The sequence below is a fragment of the Triturus cristatus genome, chromosome 9 (assembly GCF_964204655.1).
Source record: "Triturus cristatus chromosome 9, aTriCri1.1, whole genome shotgun sequence".
Classification (NCBI taxonomy): domain Eukaryota; kingdom Metazoa; phylum Chordata; class Amphibia; order Caudata; family Salamandridae; genus Triturus; species Triturus cristatus.
This window is the reverse complement of record NC_140592.1, coordinates 639,909,764-639,930,177: the sequence shown is the minus strand read 5'-3', so window position 1 is coordinate 639,930,177 and position 20,414 is coordinate 639,909,764. Positions and strand designations below refer to the sequence as shown.

General features: G+C 50.0%; 1 protein-coding gene across 1 annotated transcript in view; it reads left to right on the top strand.

Annotated features, from left to right (window-relative positions):
• Positions 1 to 20,414, top strand: part of MEIOSIN (meiosis initiator) — a 2,478,810-nt gene that overhangs the window by 391,042 nt on the left and 2,067,354 nt on the right. The window lies entirely within an intron of this gene.

Here is a 20,414-nt window from a genome sequence, read left to right as displayed (position 1 = left end):
ATTACAAGTGCATTATATTTTAGGCTCCCTGTTTTCCGTTTTTACGGATTTTTACAGATAAATACAGACAGAAAACAATGTGTTTTCTGTCTGCATTTATTTTTAAAAGTGGATAAATACAGAAATGTTGCTCCTTTTAAGTGACTCTCCATGCTGTCTTTGATGAATTATAGGCCAGCAGCTGAGCATATGGACAGCATGGAAATTAAAAAACAGGATGAAATGTATTTAAATAACGGCATATGTCAACATACATTTATGGTGTAATGCTAGTATTTACCAGTGGATGTATTGTTATGTAATATTTGATAGCTTAAATATCTAAAACACAACAGACAAAGTATGAGTGTGAGTCTATCAGTTAAATAAATATGGAAATGTACAGTTTTTCAACTTCATTTATACGCAAAACACAAAATAAATATGGATAAATACAGATAAAATGGCCAAAAAATAAATATGGATAAATACAGACAGAAATGTTAAAAAAATAAATACCATAAAACCGGGAGCCCTAATTATATTCTAATATACTTGTAATAAAGTGGACAGGATATCCATCACATCACTCGTCCCCATAACTATAAATAAGGCCCTAAGTCCCTCTTTACAATGCTGTAACACTTACCTTTAAATTTATGATACCATGAGGTTTGTAATTACTGTGTGTAATTTAAGTTTTGCCACTCAGAAAGAGTAATAGTGTGGTGATCAATGTGTGTTTTAAATTTATAAAGCTCTCTTCGGTGCTGCACTGGTAAAAAATGTTCTCGGCTTTAACGGCGGCGACTTCTAAGGTTTCAAGGCTCAAGCTCTCGCTAAAATTTCTGCAAGCTAATTTCTCTCTCGGATCCTCACATCTGAATTTGGTGTCTTGATCCGGCTAAGATGCTGCAGCCTGCTATTCATATGCGCAGATGCAGGAAAAGGCCATCAGGGAGCAGGAGTCCAAGTTATTCTTGTGTGTGTGTGTGTAGCGTATGTTCTATTGTATTTAAACAAATTAGTTACAGTAAAAAGAATTGTGATTTTAAGCGGCAATTAAAATATTTATATACCATAAACTGTGACCTGATAGACAAAAGAAAGTGTTTTAAAAGTCATCATGTTTGCTTAATTAGTTCATTTATTTAGAAATCTGTTTATTGAGTTTGCAGGTGGAATCAAACATATTACATCATATTTAATCAGTGAGCATCGTTACATATATCACTTGGCTAAATGTCAGCACACAACGCATGTAGTCCGGCTGCGTTACATTAACTGAAAAGTAAACAGCAGTGCCCAAATTTACAACCTGCGAGGTTCTGAGCAAATCTCTCGCCTTGCGTGATGCTGTAGCCGTAGCCCTTGTGGAGAGCATCCGCTCACCATTTCCTGTATCAGTTACTTGCTAATCCCGTTGCATCCCCAAACAGTTATACAAACAGTGCTAAACTCCCGGCTCAGTGACCGGGTAGCTGTCTCCTCAACAGCCTAGCAACTAAAACAACTTCCAACAGCAGCTCGCAAGTTCTATTCTAAACGGCCCCTCCCTTCTGATCCCCTTCCCCGTCAGATTCCAAACTCCCCAGTCCCCACCGTCAGGACCAATTCAAGCACTAAGATTCGGTCCGCAACATGCACTGGCCTCACTTTTAAGCCGGCCACACCCGCCAGCGCAGCATCTCCACCAGGCTGACTGCGCCCCATCGCCTAGCGCAGCTCCGACAGCGCGTCCCTGCCACCACCCGGGGTCACCCCTTCCGATTGCAGCAGAGTCTGCAGCATCTCCCCCCCATTGGGATGCGATGGGTGTCACTCTAAGGCCTAGCGTCTCCTCCCGCCGAAGTGCCACCTCCTCCGCCTTCGCCCACACCAGTAAAGAACTACGCCATGCTCGCACATGTGGCGCCACGTCTGCCTTCCAGCGTTTGGTGATAAGTCGCTTAGCCACTACGATCCCCAGATCGAGAAAACGAGAGGCCACCTTAGCCGGGGGTGGCCGGTGAAAGAGTTGTAGTAAATAAGTGGGCCACTCAGATGGAATATCCCGGCCCGTACACCTGCGGAGCTCCCCATGTATCGCCTGCCAGTACATTTGTAGTGCTGGACAGCCCCACAGCATGTGGAGCAGGTCGGCGTCAACCACTGCGCAGCGGGGGCAGCATGCGTCTACGCGATGAAAATACTTATTAATGGCAGCCGGCGTAAGGTAGGCCCTGTGCAGGATAAAAAACTGTATTTGACGAAATCTCATGTTTCGAGGTATCCTCCTCGGCCCCTGCAGCACCCTCTCCCACTCTTTATCTACCATAGGGCGTACAAGATCCCCCTCCCATTTCTCGCGCAGTGCCCCTAGGCTCGGCGCCGCGTGTATCCGCAAGGCCGCAGCAAACCATTTGATTAGATGCCCCCCTCGGCCCATGACATGGAGGTATTGCAGCACTAAGTGTTGCTCCGGCTCTTCCCGTAAGTCCCCCCAATGACCCGTCAGCGTCTCTATCAGAGCCCGGTGTCGGAGAAACTGGCCCTGCGCCAGCCCCTTCTCCTCCGCCAGGGTCGTGAACGGCAGGAGGCCCCCTTCATGGTATAAGTCCGCCAGTGTGTGGATATCCGCCGCGTGCCAATCCCTAAGTTCTGCAGCACCAAGCGTGCCTCGCCCGCAAGGGGAACCCTCCAGAGGAATGGCCGGGGCGTATGGGATCCTGGCCCGTGTCAGCCGGAGACATCGACGGTAGCATTTATACGCCACCACTAGCAACAACGGTTCGGGCTTGTGCACGCTAGTCGTCGGGTGAAAGATTCTGAGGAGTTCCGTCAATGCCAGCGGCGGGTTCACCACCGTCGCCGTGTCCTCGCGGCATCTGTCAGCTAGCCAGCGGGCCACCCATTGCAGCTGCGCTGCCAGATAGTAGTGCTCAAGACACGGCATCCCTAGCCCGCCCTGGCCCACAGGAAGACACAGTTTCGGCAGCGTGACCCTGTGGCGCGCCGTTCCCCATATGAAGTCACGGAGGGAGCGCGTGAAGGGCTTGAAGAAAGACATCGGTATGTATACCGGGAGGTTGGCAAAATAATACAGCAGCCAGGGCAGTACTACCATTTTAACTAGCGCTATTCGGCCGGTCACCGAAAGGGCAAGCGTGCTCCAGAACGCCATCTGGGCCGGACCGCTGTCACAGCGCGCCCCAGGTTACCCTCCACCAGATCCGCCGGGCGGCGATATATCTGGACACCCAGATAGCGAAAGGTGTCCGGTTGCCATTGGACCCGCACTCCGCCAAGGTGGTAGTCTGGGTCTTGGACGTCGTCCCGGAAGGCGAACAGACAGGATTTAGCGGCGTTGACTCGGAGGCCTGAGAGCTGCTCAAAAGAGTGTAGGATGCAGTCCAGCCTCGCCGGGATAGTAGACACGTCCCTGACATAGACCAGTAGGTCGTCCGCGTAAAGGGACACCTGGTGAGTTGTATCCCCCAGCGGGATGCCATCCGCTAGCTCCCTGCGGAGCGTCGCCGCTAACGGTTCCATTGCAAGCGCAAACAGGAGGGGCGACAACGGACACCCCTGCCTGGTACCTCGGCCGATTTTGATGGGGTCCGAGACATATGGGCCAGTGCACACGCGCACCGTGGGTCCTTTGCACAGTAGAGCCGCTAGCTGAAGAAAGCCCAGCCCCAAACCGAAGTGCGATAGCGTCGACACCAGGTATCCCCATTCCAGGCAATCAAAGGCTTTCTCCAGGTCCAAGACCAGGCAGCCCGCCCTGGGCCATTGTCGGGTGCTCTCCTCCATCACCCAAAAAAACCGCCGCAGATTAAGCGAAGTGCTGCGTTTGGGCACAAAGCCATTTTGATCGCTGTGCACCAGCCAGGGCACCACCGGCGCCAGTCTCTCTGCCAGTATCTTCGCCAATATTTTATAGTCTGTGTTGAGCAGGGCGAGCGGGCGATATGACCCCAGCTGAGTGGCGTCCCGGCCCGGTTTCAGCAGGGAAATCAAATAGGCTTCTTTCAACGATGCTGGCAATGTGCCCTCCTCTAGTGCCGTCAGGTAGAGGCTGTGAAGCCTTGGGATCTGGGACTCACCTCAGGTTTTGTAGCATTCTGCCGGAAGTCCATCCGGCCCCGGCGCCTTCCCCGAAGCCAGAGAGGAGATAGCCTCCCCTATCTCGTCAACTGTAGGGGGGCACTCCAGGGCCGCATGGTGTTCATCCGGAACCCTGGGCAATCCCACCGCTTCTAAGAACTCATCCAGGTCTCTCGCACTCCTCCGCCCCGTTGACCGGTACAGAGAGGCGTAGTGTGCCGTGAACGCCTGATGGATTTCCCACTGTGTGTGGACCAGTGCCCCATCAGGTCCAGCGCTTGTACCTACTGGGATACGTGCCGTCTCCTGCCTAATGAGCCAGGCCAGGAGTCGTCCCGCCCTGTTCGACGTAGCATGTACCCCGGCTGAGTGGGCCGCATAGTTGAGGCAACTAAGCCGTTCAAGGAGGTCGGCATGGCGTGCCCGGAGATCCAGCAAGCGACTCGAGTCTGTGCCCCCTCCCTCACCATGCAATTCGCACGAGAGGAGGCGGGCCTCCAAGGCGGCGAGAGCACGTGCCAGCTGCTTTTGAATATTCCAGGTCTCGCCCAGACAGTGCCCCCTAATATTTACCTTATGGGCATCCCATTCTATCAGCTCGCTATCTGTGGAGCCCTCGTTAAGATCAAAATACTGTTCGATCGCAGTGCCTAAGGAGGCCCGGAATTCCGGGTCCTCCAGTGCTGCTGTCTGGAGGCGCCATGTCGGCAGCGGGGGCCGATCGGGCCGCCATTGAAGCCCCAATATGCGGGGATTGTGGTCTGAATGTGTCCGACCCATGTATTCCGCGCGGGTCACCCACGGAAGTACCGAAGGGGTGCCCACCACTCTGTCCAACCGGACATGGAGGCCGTGAACCGCGGAGTAGTACGAATAGACGCGCTCGTCCGGGTGGACATTCCGCCACAGGTCAGTGAGAGTCCAATGTGACAGCCAGGCGGTAAGGGTTCTGGCGTTCGACCCCACCTGCGTGCCCCGCAGGGGCGGGAACGACCGGTCTATGTGGATATCTAGCATGGAGTTAAAGTCTCCTCCCAAGAGCCAGGGGAGGCCAGCAAACGGCGCTAGTACCGACGACAGGGTGGCCAGGTAGGACGACTGCTCGACATTCGGCGCATAAAGGGACCCCAGCAGCACCTGCTGACCATCTATCCTTCCGTGTACTAAGGTGTACCTCCCACCAGGATCCACCAGAGCCTGCAGACAGACAAACGGGGTACCCGCCCTCACCCATATCAGCGTGCCTCTAGCGTGTGCGGAGCATTTTGTGCCATATACCTGCCCCCTTCCACCGCGCGCGCAGCTTGCCCAACTCCCCAGCCGTCATGTGCGTCTCCTGCAGGAGTGCTATTGCCACTGCGTGTCGCCGCATGTATGTGTAGACGGAGTATCTCCGCGCCAGCGTGTGCATGCCCCTAACATTCCATGTAATTACATTTGTTGCAGTCATGCGGAAGTACTAAGGGTAAGTCTGTGGCGGGGGGTCTAAGGGCGGCCCTCCAGGGCGGGGAGCAGCGGGCCTTCACCCGACCATGTAGAGAGCTGCGACATAAACCCTTCAACACAACAACGCACAAACATAGTACCGTGTGCAAGAACAAGCCAAACTGGCCAACTGAACTGCCAGGGCAAAACCCTCTACGGGTATTCGTCCAAACCATGAAACAATTCTCACAAAGCGTAACTAAGCCCAATTGTGGCTAGGGGGCAGGTTAGCGAGAATCCCTACGCGCGGGTGCACCTCCACAAAGGTGCCTGTGTACATGTGAAGCTAAGGGACCCCCAGGATCAAAGCGCGGCGCCTATCCGGGAGATGTAGAGTCCCCCCCCCCCTCCCACATCATGCAAGGGCGGATGAGTCTCACCCCAGGTAGCCACCCTGCTGCGGTGGGGCAGGAGCCCGGCACCCACCCCAGCTCACCTGTCCCGTCAGCCCCCAGAGTTCCAGCAACAAGTCCTCTCCTGTCTGCCTCTCACCCCTCTGACCACCGCTCGGGCGGGAGCCGCAAGGTGTCAATCTGTTGGTTACAGGACCCATCTCCAAGGAGTACCCCTGGGGATGACCCCCGATGCCCTTCGTGTTCTCGTACTATATCACAAGATCTGCCAGTTGCGGGGTGACCAGCGGCAACAGCTGGTCTTCGGAGATCATGGTAGATGGGGAAGATGAGCCGCTGGTCAACACATCACCCCGGTCCTGGGCAGTCTCTCCACTCCTGCCGTCTGGTGATCCGAGGGTGGCCACCGCTGCCAGCGCATCCTGGCGTTCCAGCCTGCTCCTCTCCGGGCTGGAAGCCACCCCCAGGCCTCGTCCCTCTGCGCGCCGCTGCCTCCTCCCTCTACGCTGGCGGGATCTTCCACCACGTTCCGTGGTGGCCTCCTGGCTCCGCGGTCGCCGGCCATCACTGCGCCCGTGTCCTCCAGCCAGTCCCAGACCTCGGATGGCGTGTCAAAGAAGCGAGCACCATCTGTAGTGATCACCCGCAAGCGGGAGGGGAACAGGAGAGCATACGTTATTTCCAGCTCACGCAGGCGGCGCTTCACCGCCAGATAGTTGCTGCGGCGCTTCTGCACCAGAGAAGTGTAGTCTGGGAAAAAGTGTACCTGTCCGCCCCCAACAGTGATGTCGCCTATCCTCCTGGTCTCGCGAAGCACCACATCTCTGTCCCGGTAGTTAAGGAGTTTGAACAGAAAGGGCCGCGGTCGGGACCCCGGGCTCTGTCTCTGTGTGGGGAACCTGTGCGCGCGTTCCACCACAAATTACGGAGAGAGCTTCTCAGATCCGATCAGGTTGCGCAGCCACTCCTCCACATATTGCTCCGGTTGCCTCCCCTCCTCGCCTTCCGGCAGGCCAAACATGCGCACATTGTTGCGCCGAGAGCGCCCTTCTGCATCGTCCACGCGGTCCTCCAAAGTATGGACACGGTCGATGAGGTCCTGAAGGGCGGCCGTGTGTGTGGATACTACCGGCCTCACCTCCTGGAGAGTTTGCTCCTGCTGTGTCACCCTGTCCGCCAACTTGCGGTGGAGCAGCGTGAAGTCAACCGTGACTTTATCAATGCGGGCTTCCAGCGATGACCTTGTCTTTTCAAGAGAGGAGCCGATCCGCTCCACCGCAGCCAGCACCAAATCCAGCTTAGCGGCCAACAGCTCAGTGCGCGGGGCCGCGCCAGCTTCTCCAGGCACTGCGACGGAACCCGGCCCGGCCGTCGGCGTCCGGCCGTCTCTCTGGGCATTGCGCAGCCGGCCCATGCCCAGTTGTTGTGCATTGGGCATCCGCCCGCAGTCCGGTCGACCAGCAGGCAGGAACGGCTCAGTCCCAGCAAGCCTCTCCGCCACCGAATTAGCCGCCACAGCAGGGCCCCACCACACTCACGGGTCCACCGCGCCGAAGGAGGAGGAAGCGGAACGGGGGGGAAGGTAGAAGATGGCCCAGGGCGACAGGGGGGCTGGGCGACCCCGGAGCAAGTGACGCACCCCTCAGCTCTCTCCGGGTGCGGGATCGCCGCGGCCCCCAGAGACCGCCCGCCAGGCTCCGTCGAGGTCTCCTTCCGATCCACGTCTTCTCGCCTAGCGGCCCAGGCCCGGTCGGCACCACTCCACACCGCAAGGCGGGCCCCGGTCTTGGCCCAGCGAACTCCGTCGCAGTCGCAGCCCCACAGCGTGGGGAGCCGCAAAGTGACCTCAGGCCGCCGGCCTCACGCGAACGTCGAGTGCCCCGGTTCCTCCTCTGCAGGCCCCTCAGGGGGCCGGGTCTCTTGGGCTGTAGGCCCCACCGGGGTCGCGCCACACCCCTCATCCGTCGTCTCCTCCCCGGGCCAGTGCCGCGTTCCTTCACCTGTCCCCTCCGGGCAATCGGGCACCAGCGGGCTCTGGACCACAGAGTCCTCCCAGTCTAGTCTCCGGGCGCGTCTCGCCCTAGCGGCGTCCAGCCAGAGGGCCCCCCGCCCGGGGGCCGGCCGCCTCCAGTGTCCGTACCTTGGGCCTTGGCCAGCCAGCCGCCGATGCCCCCCCGCAGGCACTCACGGGGCGGGTCGCCGCTGAACGTGCACTGTTCCTCCGAGGTCCGACCTCCTCTGTGGCTCCAGGCGGCCAAATCCGACGCTCCGGCAGTCGCGGCCCAGGGATCTCTCGTCAAGCAGCGGGGCACAGTAGTGCGTGTGGCCGGTCGCGGAGCTCCAGCGCCTCCGCCCGCCGCCGGTCTCACCCCTCAGGCGGTCCCGAGCCGCCGCTCGATACCCTCGCTCGCCGCTCGGCCCGGCTATGCTGCGGTGGGTGAAGGGGCTACCTCCGCCCTGACTCCGGACGTCAGAAGGGGGTCCTGTACAGGAGATATGCCAGGATTGGGGCACCGATGTGCCGGAGCTCTACAGGCTTGCGGCCATCACGGTCGCGCGCCAAGCCGCGCCCCCCTTTGCTTAATTAGTTCATGATCATCATTCATTATTAGATACATGGATCGTCTTAAGAACTAAATCAGGACATGTCATGCCTCTCCTTTTAAAAAAATTGGTTTGCAGGCAAAAGCAGGCCTTGGTTGCCTCCTTGACTGTTCTAACGATTGCTTCTAAGAATTGAGCTCTAGGGTACTTCTTTTGTAGTTTACCAGTTTTAGACAAAGACAAATTATGTGTTTTAAGGACTCAAATATATAACCATGCAACCTCCAGCCCCCTCCAGCAGTAGAACGATTCTTTGTAGACCTATCAAATTGTTGCAATGGAATGTGTAAAAGCCAACTTTTCTAACTTATGGTTTCTTGAATTGACACAGAATAAGAATCCAATGTCCGTTCTGAATGTGCATATGTCAAAAGTGTTAACACATCTTTCTCATGGATGTTGGTTCTCAGTATGTTCCTTATTGTCCATGTGCGTTCAACTTGCTTCATTGATGAGCAAATACAACTGCAGACTTCTTTTTAACTTGGATAATAATATTGATTCTAGTTGTATTTAGATCACTATCAATAGATGATTTTAGCATTAGCTTCTTTGAGATCAGGTATTTCAACATATTCTATTTGACTTTCCTACAATCACAGCAATAGTTGATGCAGCAATATCATGCATCATTCATTTTTTTAATTAAATTCGCATGATTGAACAATATGGTGTTGAAATGCGTAGGTTTAACAAATATCTCATATTTTGCATATACATTCTAGCAGTTTTTGACACCAGTACCAGAGATGCATACAAAGAGATAGAATCCAATTAGAATTCAGAGCAGTAATTGATGAGTCAGTGGCTCTTCCATCATAAATGTTTCCAAATCTTGTCACTGCATGAGTTATTATTCTAGATTTCTACCTTCTTTGGAGAGTATTTTTCAACCAGGTGAGGTTGTTGTCAATAGTCAATCCAAAGTAGTCATATTTGTTTAATGATCTGGTTGCTACCCTGGAGATAATTTTTGCAGCCCTTACCATAACTTATAACTTTGGTTTTCGATGAATTTACTAATAGTCCATTCTCAATATTGAATACATTCATCCAAGTCTGTAAACCACACGGAGTTTAGGGAAAAAAAATACAAGGCCATTGGCGCAAGCCAAATAGGTGATTGCTGGGTTTGCTAATTTAGAGGATAGACCATCTGGAACATCAAGTTAGTCAGCCAAATCAGAAATAAATAATGAAAACAGAAGTGGTACAAGGATGCATCCATTCTTTAATCAGTTATGTGTATACATCTTAGGAGACAAACTATTTTTATTTCAGAGTTTAATTTTCACCAAGTATCTTCACGTAGAGCTATCAGCAAATGGAGAAGTGAGTAATCTATGCCCCAGTTTAATAGTTTTTGCCACAGACAGCCATGGCTGATTTTATCGAAGCCTGTTGAATAATTCATGTAACATACTTAAAGAATATTATATTTTTAACTGTGAATTTTTTTTTAACAGAGAGTGACAGCAAAAATGTCATAAGTTGTGGAGCATCCCATCTGAAAGCCAGTTTGATGTAACTTAATCCGGTTCTATTCATTGTCCCAAATTGACAATTTATTCATGAGAAATTTTGCAAATAGCGTATCTCTGCATCAAGAAGTGCAATAAATTGATAATTGTTGAGGTAAATTTTGTCCCCTTTTAATGGATTGGCTGAATTAATGAGCACTTCCAGGATGGTGGAATATGCCCAGCACTTTTGGAAATAAATGAAATATTAGGGTACAGCACACATTTGGATTGTGTTTCGTTAGTGGACTGGAATTCCATTCGGACCTGCAGCTCACCAAGTGCTGATCTTTTCTACCAAGTCAATAATTTCCTCTTTCGCAATACAATACAAGGAATGCTGGTAAAATACATTCTGGTTGTGATCGGAGAAGTCCTGTTACTTAAGAATTTGTGTTCACTCCCTACGGTGTATATTTCTAAAAAAACAATGTTAATTAAACATGCAGAATGCCATACAGAAGTAACATGCCTTGCAGCAGGAGAATCCATACAAGAGTAGTGAGAAGCAATAGATAGGCGAAAGTAGGGAAGGGAAATTTTAAATACTCAATAATTGATGATTAACAGGGTAAGGATCGCATATGGCCTAAGATACACTGTCTGAAACGTCTGAAAACTGTCCAGTGGTAAGACTCTCGAGCATTGATACGCCCTTTATACAGACGCCGTCACAAATCTTCTGTCAGTATCCTGTAAACAACTCACCTGTCTTTATATAGTTCTGTACTGGATATCGTAGCATTTGCAAGCAACTATACATGGTGCCTAAGCATTGTTCATGTTGTATGATTAAAATTTGAAAAATGTCAATAAAAGAGTTTTCTCGGCTGCAGGTCTACCGTGGGTTTTGAGTCACATAGGGTTCTCTACGCTTTCATGTAAGGTAACGTCCGTATGCCTCCAGCTCTTTGTTTAGATTCCGAGCGGTTTCCCACTCTGTGTGCAAGCACAAACTCAGTTTCTTTATCGATAGGGCTCTGGTATGCTTGCAGTCTTTTTGTCTAGCATTATGGGCTATTTTATTCTCGGCTATGTCTCCACTCCTTCCCCTATTGTTTTGACTGGAATACGCATTCGTCCCAATGTGTTATATTAAGATTTCTACACTGTGCCTGCACTCTACCAAGTTTATACCACTGATACGGCTCTGGAATGCTTGCACACTTTCTACTAGCTTGATGGCCTATTTTATCTACTGGCCACTTCTTGACACCTTCCCTCATCATTCTGACGTGTGAGGGTGTTAATCTCCATGTATTATATCAAGATCGCTACTTCGTATGGGATTTCTTCTTTGGTTTGGGCCTACTAAGGTTTTTGATCCCTCTATGTGACTTATTTACGCCATGTGAGACCTCATGATGTTTTTTACGTGTAGCCATTCTGGCTTTCTCCTCACTGCATTGTAGATTTAGTTATAGATTGAAATCCATCCTATGCATGGGGCTCACATTTGATATAAGGTATACATTACACCTACCATGGGTAATGTTTTTCCCCCCTCTGCTTACTTTTCACTAGCAGTATTTTCTATAGTATTGATATATATATTATGAGCTGCTTTCTATGTAGGCTGTATGCCTTTAATCTGTTATATATATTGTTCAGTCCTTTGTATCCTTTTATACGAGACCTCATTCTCCTTACTATATATATATATGTATACTCTTATATTTTTTTACTTTTCCACATTATGCAGAGTAAGTAAAAATGATCCTACGCCAGCTCTATCAAATTGTTGCATTCTTCTCCTACAGCATTCTCTTGAGGACAATGCTGTACATTGTATAGCAGAGCCAGTTTTGGGTTACATTTACTACTCTGTATACATTTCCTTGTCATCAGTCTGTATTTCTTTGTATGCTAACCATCTGGCTAGAAGTTATTTTTGGGCTTTACTTTATCAACACTAGGTATGTAACCATTACAACATCAGACAGCTAGTGCTTTTATTTCTGTGTTTCTTGGTGGCCACCAATTAGTTTGTTGTTCATCCTGGGAGCACACTCTTGATTAAGGGATAGTTTTGCCCACCTGCTTTAAGAGCTGTGTATATCTTTTGGGATACGATGTAAGTCTTTTTGTATGAGTACCTTCATGGAAGTGATACCTAATGTATTTTATGGATTTATAATGGGTTAGCTATCAACCACTTTAATTTCTTGGTTTCCTCCTCACGCTTGTACACATTCTTGGGTGAGTTTTGTTGGTATGTGTCAGTCACACTCATTTATATCACAGTTACACTTGGTATGTTGGTTACGTTTGGTGTTGGAGTCCTATGGTTCTTTATGAATTATTTTTGGGTTTCCGAGTACTCCAGTTCTATTCAATAAGAGTTCAGTTTATTTTATTGTTAATTGAGCCTTATATTTCCATATTATCTACAGGTGGTATCCATTAAAGGCAACATTTTAATTATCTTTTCTGTCATTATTATTTATCTCTGTTGGTTGACCGCATTTGGTTTTATACTGAAACACTCGTCCTCGCTAATAGTGGGGACTGGTAGACTACCCACATCGAAAGAAAACAATAGGGACACCAAGAAGATTCCTCTATCCAAAGAGTTTATTTTTATTCCTATGGAAAGATTTCAATTCTGTAAATAATAAATCAGAATATATTGACTGTTCGTTCAATTCGGAATTGTTTATTTGAGTATTGTGATGTGTTAATCTTGTGGTACCTTATCTGATGTTAACATGTTTTGATAGGTCGGTTACAATTGAGGTATGTTTGAGGAATGATTACTATATGCATGAGTGCGTTGACGTTTTATTGTGTATGTATGTATGTATGTATGGCGTACTTGTATAGCGCAAAACTGTCACCCGAAGGGTATCCTGGCGCTTCAGACAATTATACCAACACCACACAAACAATCAAGAAGAGTTAGCCAAACCTAGGAAAAAGAAATGTTTTTAATTCCTTCCTAAAAGAAAGGAAATCCCTGGAGCTTCTCAGCGACAGGGGAAGAGTATTCCAGTGTTTAGCTGCCACAAATCCAAAAGCCCGCCCGCCCATCCGAGCCTTGATTACCTTTGGAATTGTCACGAGATGTGCTGACAAAGACCGAAGGGAGCGGGTGGGAACATACCACTGGAACAGTTCCTGCAGCGGAACAGGTCCTTGCCCATGAAGTCCTTTAAACACTAAACAAAGTGATTTAAAGATAACTCGTTGCCGGACAGGTAGCCAATGAAGATCGACTATCGCCATAGAAGAAGAATCGGAACGGCGCCGGGACAGAGCCAGCTTGGCCGCCATGTTCTGCACACGTTGCAACTTAGCCACCAAATTAATTGGGGCTCCCAGCAGTAGTGCGTTGCAGTAATCCAATCTGCTCAGTATGGTGCCACGCACTACTTCTGGCCGAACATGAGCCGGCAGCAGCGGAAGAATCTTCCACAGCATACGGAGCAGCATCATACAGGTGGCCACAGTTTTATTTACGAAAAGATCCAGTTGAAGATTGGGCCCAAGCATTACGCCCAGGTTTCTGGCAGAAACTGCTGCCAAGGGAGCGTCCTGAAAAGAGGTGGGCCAAAAATCAAGGGGCAGTGACCGAGGGACACGATCCAGCGAGCAATGTAACACCTCTGTTTTGGAGCCATTAAACTGCAGAGAGTTCTGCCTCAACCATTCTGCAGTTGATGCCATACACTGATGAAAGGTTTCCAGAGGCACTGCATCCTTGCCCTCGATGGAAAAGATGAGCTGTGTATCATCGGCATAGTTAATAACCGAGATGCCGAATGATTTAATCAGACTCACCAGAGGGCGCAGATAAAGATTGAACAAGATGGAGCTAATGGCAGACCCTTGCGGGACACCCTGCTTAACCGCTTTAATCTCCGACTGAAAAGGTGGCAAGGCCACTACCTGGTGCCTATCACCCAGGTAGGAGATCAGCCAGTCACGAGCCGTGCCCTTCACCCCTACATGCTCAAGTCTTCTGACCAGGATGTCATGGTTGACCATGTCGAAGGCGGACGACATGTCGAGCAGCACTAAAAAGGCTGCTCGCCCAGTGTCGGCACTCGAACGAAGGTCGTCCAAAACGGTCACCAGGGCAGACTCCGTGCCGTGTGCTGGTCTGAAGCCGAATTGAGACGTGTCCAGGCAGAAATTGGTCTCCATAAAACTGGACACATGTTTGGTAACCAGTTTCTCCAGAATCTTAATGGGAAAAGGAAGCAGCGATATAGGTCTATAATTCGCTGGACAGGTAGGGTCCAAAGTTTCCTTCTTTAATAAAGGTGAGACCACTGCTAATTTCCAACATTCCGGGACACGTGCCAAAGAAAGAGACTGGCAACAGATAGCATGCAACGGAGGAAACAGCTCCGCCTGGAATACTTTCCAGTACTTGTGTGGCAATGGATCCAGCGGAGAACCAGATGATACACTATTAGCCAACAGGCAAAACTCCTCAAGGGATGGAAGAGGAAAACTATCCAACTGTGCCCGTCTACCAACTACCCTTTTTCTCCTTGGCAGCCACTAGTGCAGGGCCCTGTGCAGGCTGAATAACAGCTGTAGTCGTTGAAGCAAGCTTGCTTAGAATCAAAGCAATCTTATCTTCAAAGGCCTGCGCCAGAGAGTTGCACAGAGCTTGGGAGGCAGGGATATCATTAGCCGCAGATGCAGGTCGAGAGATCCCCCCAACAATCTTAAACAAGGCCTGCGTTTTATTCGATGCATTTAGGAGCGACTCCTCTAGGAATCGTGCTTTAGCACCTTTAATCTGTGTTTTATAAACCAACAAGGCCTGTTTAAAGAGGGCTTTCTCAGAGTCTAGATAGTGTTTTCTCCAGGCCCACTCCGCACGTCTACAGCGAAGCTTCAGTTGTAGTAGCTCAGCGGTAAACCAAGGCATAGCGGTCTTAGATCTATCCCTGATTTTGCGCAGAGGGGCCATCACCTCAAGGGATTTAACGATTTTCCGGCTGAGGCACTCATAGCTTGCATCCACACTATCTCCTAGAGTGATTTCACCCCCCAACAGGGATGGCAGGCAGGGTTGTTTGAGTAGCCTTGACCATTGCCTACCCATCTTAGTCCTAGTTCCGATACTTCCGCTCCTGATTGTTACCAAAGGGAGTGCAACGGAAAAAAGGACCAGGGCATGGTCCGTCCAACACTGAGGGAGGATATCTTGAACTACCACCTGTCTGGTGTCAGCAAAGATCAGGTCGAGAGTATGGCCCTTAGTGTGGGTCTGTGAGTGTACCAGCTGCTGCAGATGAATATCACTACAAGCCTGAACCAGATCCGAGAGGGCCGACTTTGTAGGGCCATCAGAACAAAGATTAAAGTCTCCCAGAATCATAGTCCTAGCATGGGTGTTAGAAAGCTCGAAGATAGTATCAATTAACTCGGATACTGCTGTCAGAGTTCTTGCAGGGGGCCGATAACACAGTAGTCCAGAATAAAGAGTACCTCCGTGCCCTTTCATAGAAAAGGCCAAAGTCTCAACGCCCAGAATACTCTTAGTGTCAAGCAATGAGACGTCGAGCGATTCCCTATATATAAGGCCCACACCACCTCCTCTAGCTCCCTCCCGCGGATTGTGTCTGATCTTATAGCCTTGTGCTCTGTGTAGAAAGGTTGGTCTTGCGCTAATGTATCAAATTTGACTATATTGTGATTTATGGGTATTCGTTTTACTTTATATTATCCACAAATGAGTAGTTAATTTGTAAACAATATGAGAAAAACATACTTATAAATATATATATATATATATATATATATATATATATATATATATATATATATATATATATATATATATATATATATATATATATGGTACTGTGAGAAACTATATAAATGATTATTTTGGTTATCATAGTTTTTGACTCAATGTACAAATGTAATGAGATAAGGTTGGCAGGTATTCTTTCATTTCAGTCAATTTCCCCTGCTACCGCATGCATCCCTTTGTTCTTTTTTTTCCAGAGGCCCTCTTATTCCCTTTAGACTAGTTATGGGGTTCTCTGATAGCAGCCATGGCTCCAGGATTTGGGGAGGCCAATCTAGGGGTTCGAGGATTTACTCGAGCAGGGCGCAGGTAGATCCATTTGTAGGTCCAGTGAAACAGAACAGCTGGACAGTTGCAGGGAGGCTTCTGGAGCTTGTGTCACTGTAACTCAGAACAGGAGATGAGGCAACTGACCCTTGGAGTCACTCAGGTTTGCATGGGATGAAAGGAGCAGGTCCAGTCTTCCTTCCCAGAGAGCAGGCCTCAGTCAGCAGGGTAGCCCTCGGGGGAACAAAACAGTCTTTCTGTGGTGTCTGCAGTGTGCTGATGAGTGGCTCAGGAGATCCAATATTTAAAGATGGTGCCAGTCTTTGAAGTGGGGGCACTCCCTATACTACCTCCAAATCTGGTTCTGGAAAGTTCCTCTGTTTCCCTGTCAAGGCTCTAAAGAGTCTGGGGTTACATCTCCCCACCCATCCTGGCAGGATGGCACATCCTAACCAAACCTATTCCCTTTTTAGGTCGAGCCTGGGCAGCGTATGCGCTGCTCTGCGAGGCATGCTGTATTTGAGTATAGACTTGAAGCCTCGCCCACTCTCCACCCATATTTGTGATTGGGTTGTATCAATGTCCTTTGTAAATGCTGGCTTCTAACTCATTAATGGGCTTGTTAGTCCCTTCCTAGTACCGCCTTGTCCTCATTTGTAACCTCCCATGAGGACTGACCCTTTTACTCCTGTTGTTACACGGTATGTCTTAGTCTGAGAGCACTATTGTCTTTAATGAGTTTCACCTACTGCAGGCATGACATGCTTTCCTGCAACATTAAGCGCGCCATTCGTTCTTTCACTTCCCAAACAGCCCGGGAGAGTGGCGGCGACTTATTTGAAATTACATAGGTCTCACATTTACAAGTGTTTGAGCTATTAGCATTGTAAATGACAATGCCTTTTATTTGTGTTAATTATCATAAAAGATAAATAAAAGGCATTGTCATTTACAATGCCAATAGCTTAAACCCTCACAAATGTGAGACCATGTGCATTGCAAATGCTTGTTATATATATTTCAACACCAAGAACCTTGGGATCAAGTAAGTACTTTTCGAGATATTGATTTTTACAGGTAAGTGAAATGTTCACTTAAATGGGCCTTTGTCCTGTGATGCTTTCCTATGGTAAAGAGACCGAGGGACTCCTTCAGGACTTAAGGTGGTAGGGGGCCAAGGTCCAAAGAACTGCTAGTTGTTACTCTTTACTTGCCCTAGAGCATCCTGGTAAAAGGAGACAAGGGGATCGCCTAGAAACAGACTGCAGGGGGGGGCACTTGGGACAAGATAGGGAACTCCCATTCGGGAGGCTTGGTTCGTTAGGGCCCTCAGAGCAAGGAAGCACAGTCAGTTCTCTGAAACCCAGGCTGGGACGCTCGGGTGCAGAGTGGTTAGGTCAGCTGGGCTTGTGCGTCTTGATCACTCACGGTAGCCGGCCTCACTGGTTGAGGGTACAAAATCTGGGCAGCGTAGCCACTCTTGAAGTTTGTCTCTGCGGTGCTGATGTCCCTCGACTTCTGCTCGGTTTTGGAGTCGCTGGAGTCTAGATTGGACAAAAACAGCCTTTGGTAGCAAGATCACTGACTCATTTTCAGTGAATTTGCTCTCCCACCCTCGCAGCTCCACCATTAAGTGAGGCCTCTCGTGAGCCCTTGCACTCTCATATTGTTTGGTATTCGAGGCCCTCTTCCACCCGCAGGTTACACCTGCGCCTCATCCCTGGTGGTCCAGTGGACCTTTGACTCCTAGCTCTGTCACTCTTCTTCTGCTTTCTGCTCCGTTTTTCACCCTTTAGCTCTGTCACCCTTTCACTCTTCTTAGCACTCTTCTTCTGCTTTCTGCTCCGTTTTCACCCTCTAATATTCCCACCCTCTTACTTTTCGGATCTTTTTCTTTTCTTTTTCACCCTTTTTCATCTTTACTTTCCTCCTCTATGGCTTGCTTTCCCCTGGTTTTTCCCGCCACTGCTGCCCCCGCGGCCCCTCCCCCAGCGCGACCAGCCCGAGCCATTCCCCTCCCTGTTCCCACCTCCCAGCTGTCCAGCCCTCCTCGACCCCTACCTAATGGCGGCCGCTGCTGGGAAAGGCGAGCAAAACCACTTACTCATTGTCAGTGAAATTGCTCTCCCACCCTCGCAGCTCCACCATTAAGTGAGGCCTTTCCTGAGCCACTGCACTCCCGTAGTGTTTGGTGTTAAAGGCCCTCCTCCACCCGCAGGTTATACCTGCGCCTCATCCCTGGTGGTCCAGTGGACCTCTGGCTCCTTTCTCTCGCTCCGCTTTCTGCCCCTTCTGCTCTGTTTTTTACCCTTTAGCTCTGTCGTCCTTTCACTCTTCTTCTGCCTTCTGCTCCATTTTTCACCCTTTAGCTCCGTCACCCTTTCACTCTTCTTAGCACCCTTCTTCTGCTTTCTGCTCCGTTTTTCACCCTTTAGCTCTGTCACCCTTTCACTCTTCTTAGCACTCTTCTTCTGCTTTCTGCTCCGTTTTTCACCCTTTAGCTCTGTCACCCTTTCACTCTTCTTAGCACTCTTCTTCTGCTCCGTTTTTATCCTCTATTCTTCCACCCTGTTACTCTTCAGATCTTTTTCTTTTTCACCCTTTTTTCTCTTTACTTTCTTCCTCTATTTCTTGCTTTCCCCTGTTTTTCCCGCCGCTGCAGCCCCCGCGGCCCTTTCCCCAGCACGACCAGCCTGAGCCAGTTCCCCTCCCCGCTCCCACCTCCCACCTGTCCAGCCCTCGCCGACCCCTACTAAATGGCGGCCGCTGCCCAGCAGGTAACGTCAAAGGCAAGCCGGTCTGCGACCCGACTGCGACCGGCGCCAGAAACCCTGGATATCCGCACTGCCAACGCTACAACCCAGCGGTACTCCACGCACTCAACCCAGGCCGCAACAACAACAGCAAGCTAGCGTCACCAGCCGACACCCACGGACCCTTCAGCTGTCAACGCTGCCAGCACACCTGCAGCACTGCCAGGAACACGGACCCAGCAAAACCCACCTGAAAAAACACAACCGAACCGAAGACCCTGCAATACATCCTCCTCAACGTCCGATCACTCCACAAACACGCCACCGAAATCTGGGACCTCCTCAACAGCACCACCCCGGAAGTAGCATTCTTCAACAAAACCTGGACCAACACTACCTCGGGACCGGACATCGCCATCCCCCAAGGATACAAGATCTCCCGAAAGGACCGCACCACCCACCCGGGAGGAGGAATCGCCATCGTCCACAAATCTACCCTCCTCCTGAGCACACTCCCCGACGAGTCCACAGACCTGATGGAACATCTAGACTTCAAGATACAGGCCAGCCCTAACACCATCCTCTGGGGAACTCCCATCTACCGACCCCCCCATACCCCACGGACCTTTCAGCAACTCCATCACGGACATCATCTCCCCACAAGCCATCGCATCCACCAACTACACCCTACTGGGAGACCTCAACTTCCACCTAGACAACCAACTAGACCCCAACACTACATCCCTCCTGGACAACCTCCACAACATTGGACTCGGCCAGATTGTGACCGAACCCATGCACTCATCAGGAACTCCATCACTTTCAGCCACACCACCGAACTCCCGTGGACAGACCATCGATGCATCCACTTCACCTTCAGAACACCCACCACCCACAGACCCCGTACCTGCTGCCACGAAGAAACTGGACCAAAATCACTGATGACCAGCTACCCTCCTCACTCAGCAACTCAACCCCAACCACCGCGGAAGACGACGACCCCAACACCACAGCCCGAACTCTGCACAGATTGATCTCCGACAGCTCCAACACCATAGCCCCCTCAAGAAGAAGAACAACACAAACGCCAAGCAAGCCAGATATTTTCCCACAGCACTCGTGAGAGTCCAGACACACATGCCGCCGCCTCGAAATAGCCTGGAGGAACTCCAAATCCACAGAAGCCCACAACAACATCAGAACCGCCACCAACGCCCACCACTAACTCATCAGAAATACGAGAAAAACAGCGATAGAAGATAGAATCTCTACACACGCACACAACAGCAAAGAACTCTTCAGCATCATCAAGGAGTTCGCCCAACCCTCCAGCGAGCCTACTGACATTCCTCCCTCACAAGACCTCTGTGTCACAGTCACCAGGTTATCCTCAGGATCAGGTTGAAGCTCTAAGGGGTCCACCTCTCGACAGCCCCAAGTCCGAATGGAATAATTCCTCTCGGACTAGTGGGATGGTCAAGCGAGAGAAGGAAAGGTTAGGAACAGCAGGGAGGGAGACCTATGAATAAACAAAAGAGAGAAAACAGTTTTACTGTGAGGTTCCACTCATACCTATATCCTGATATTACTT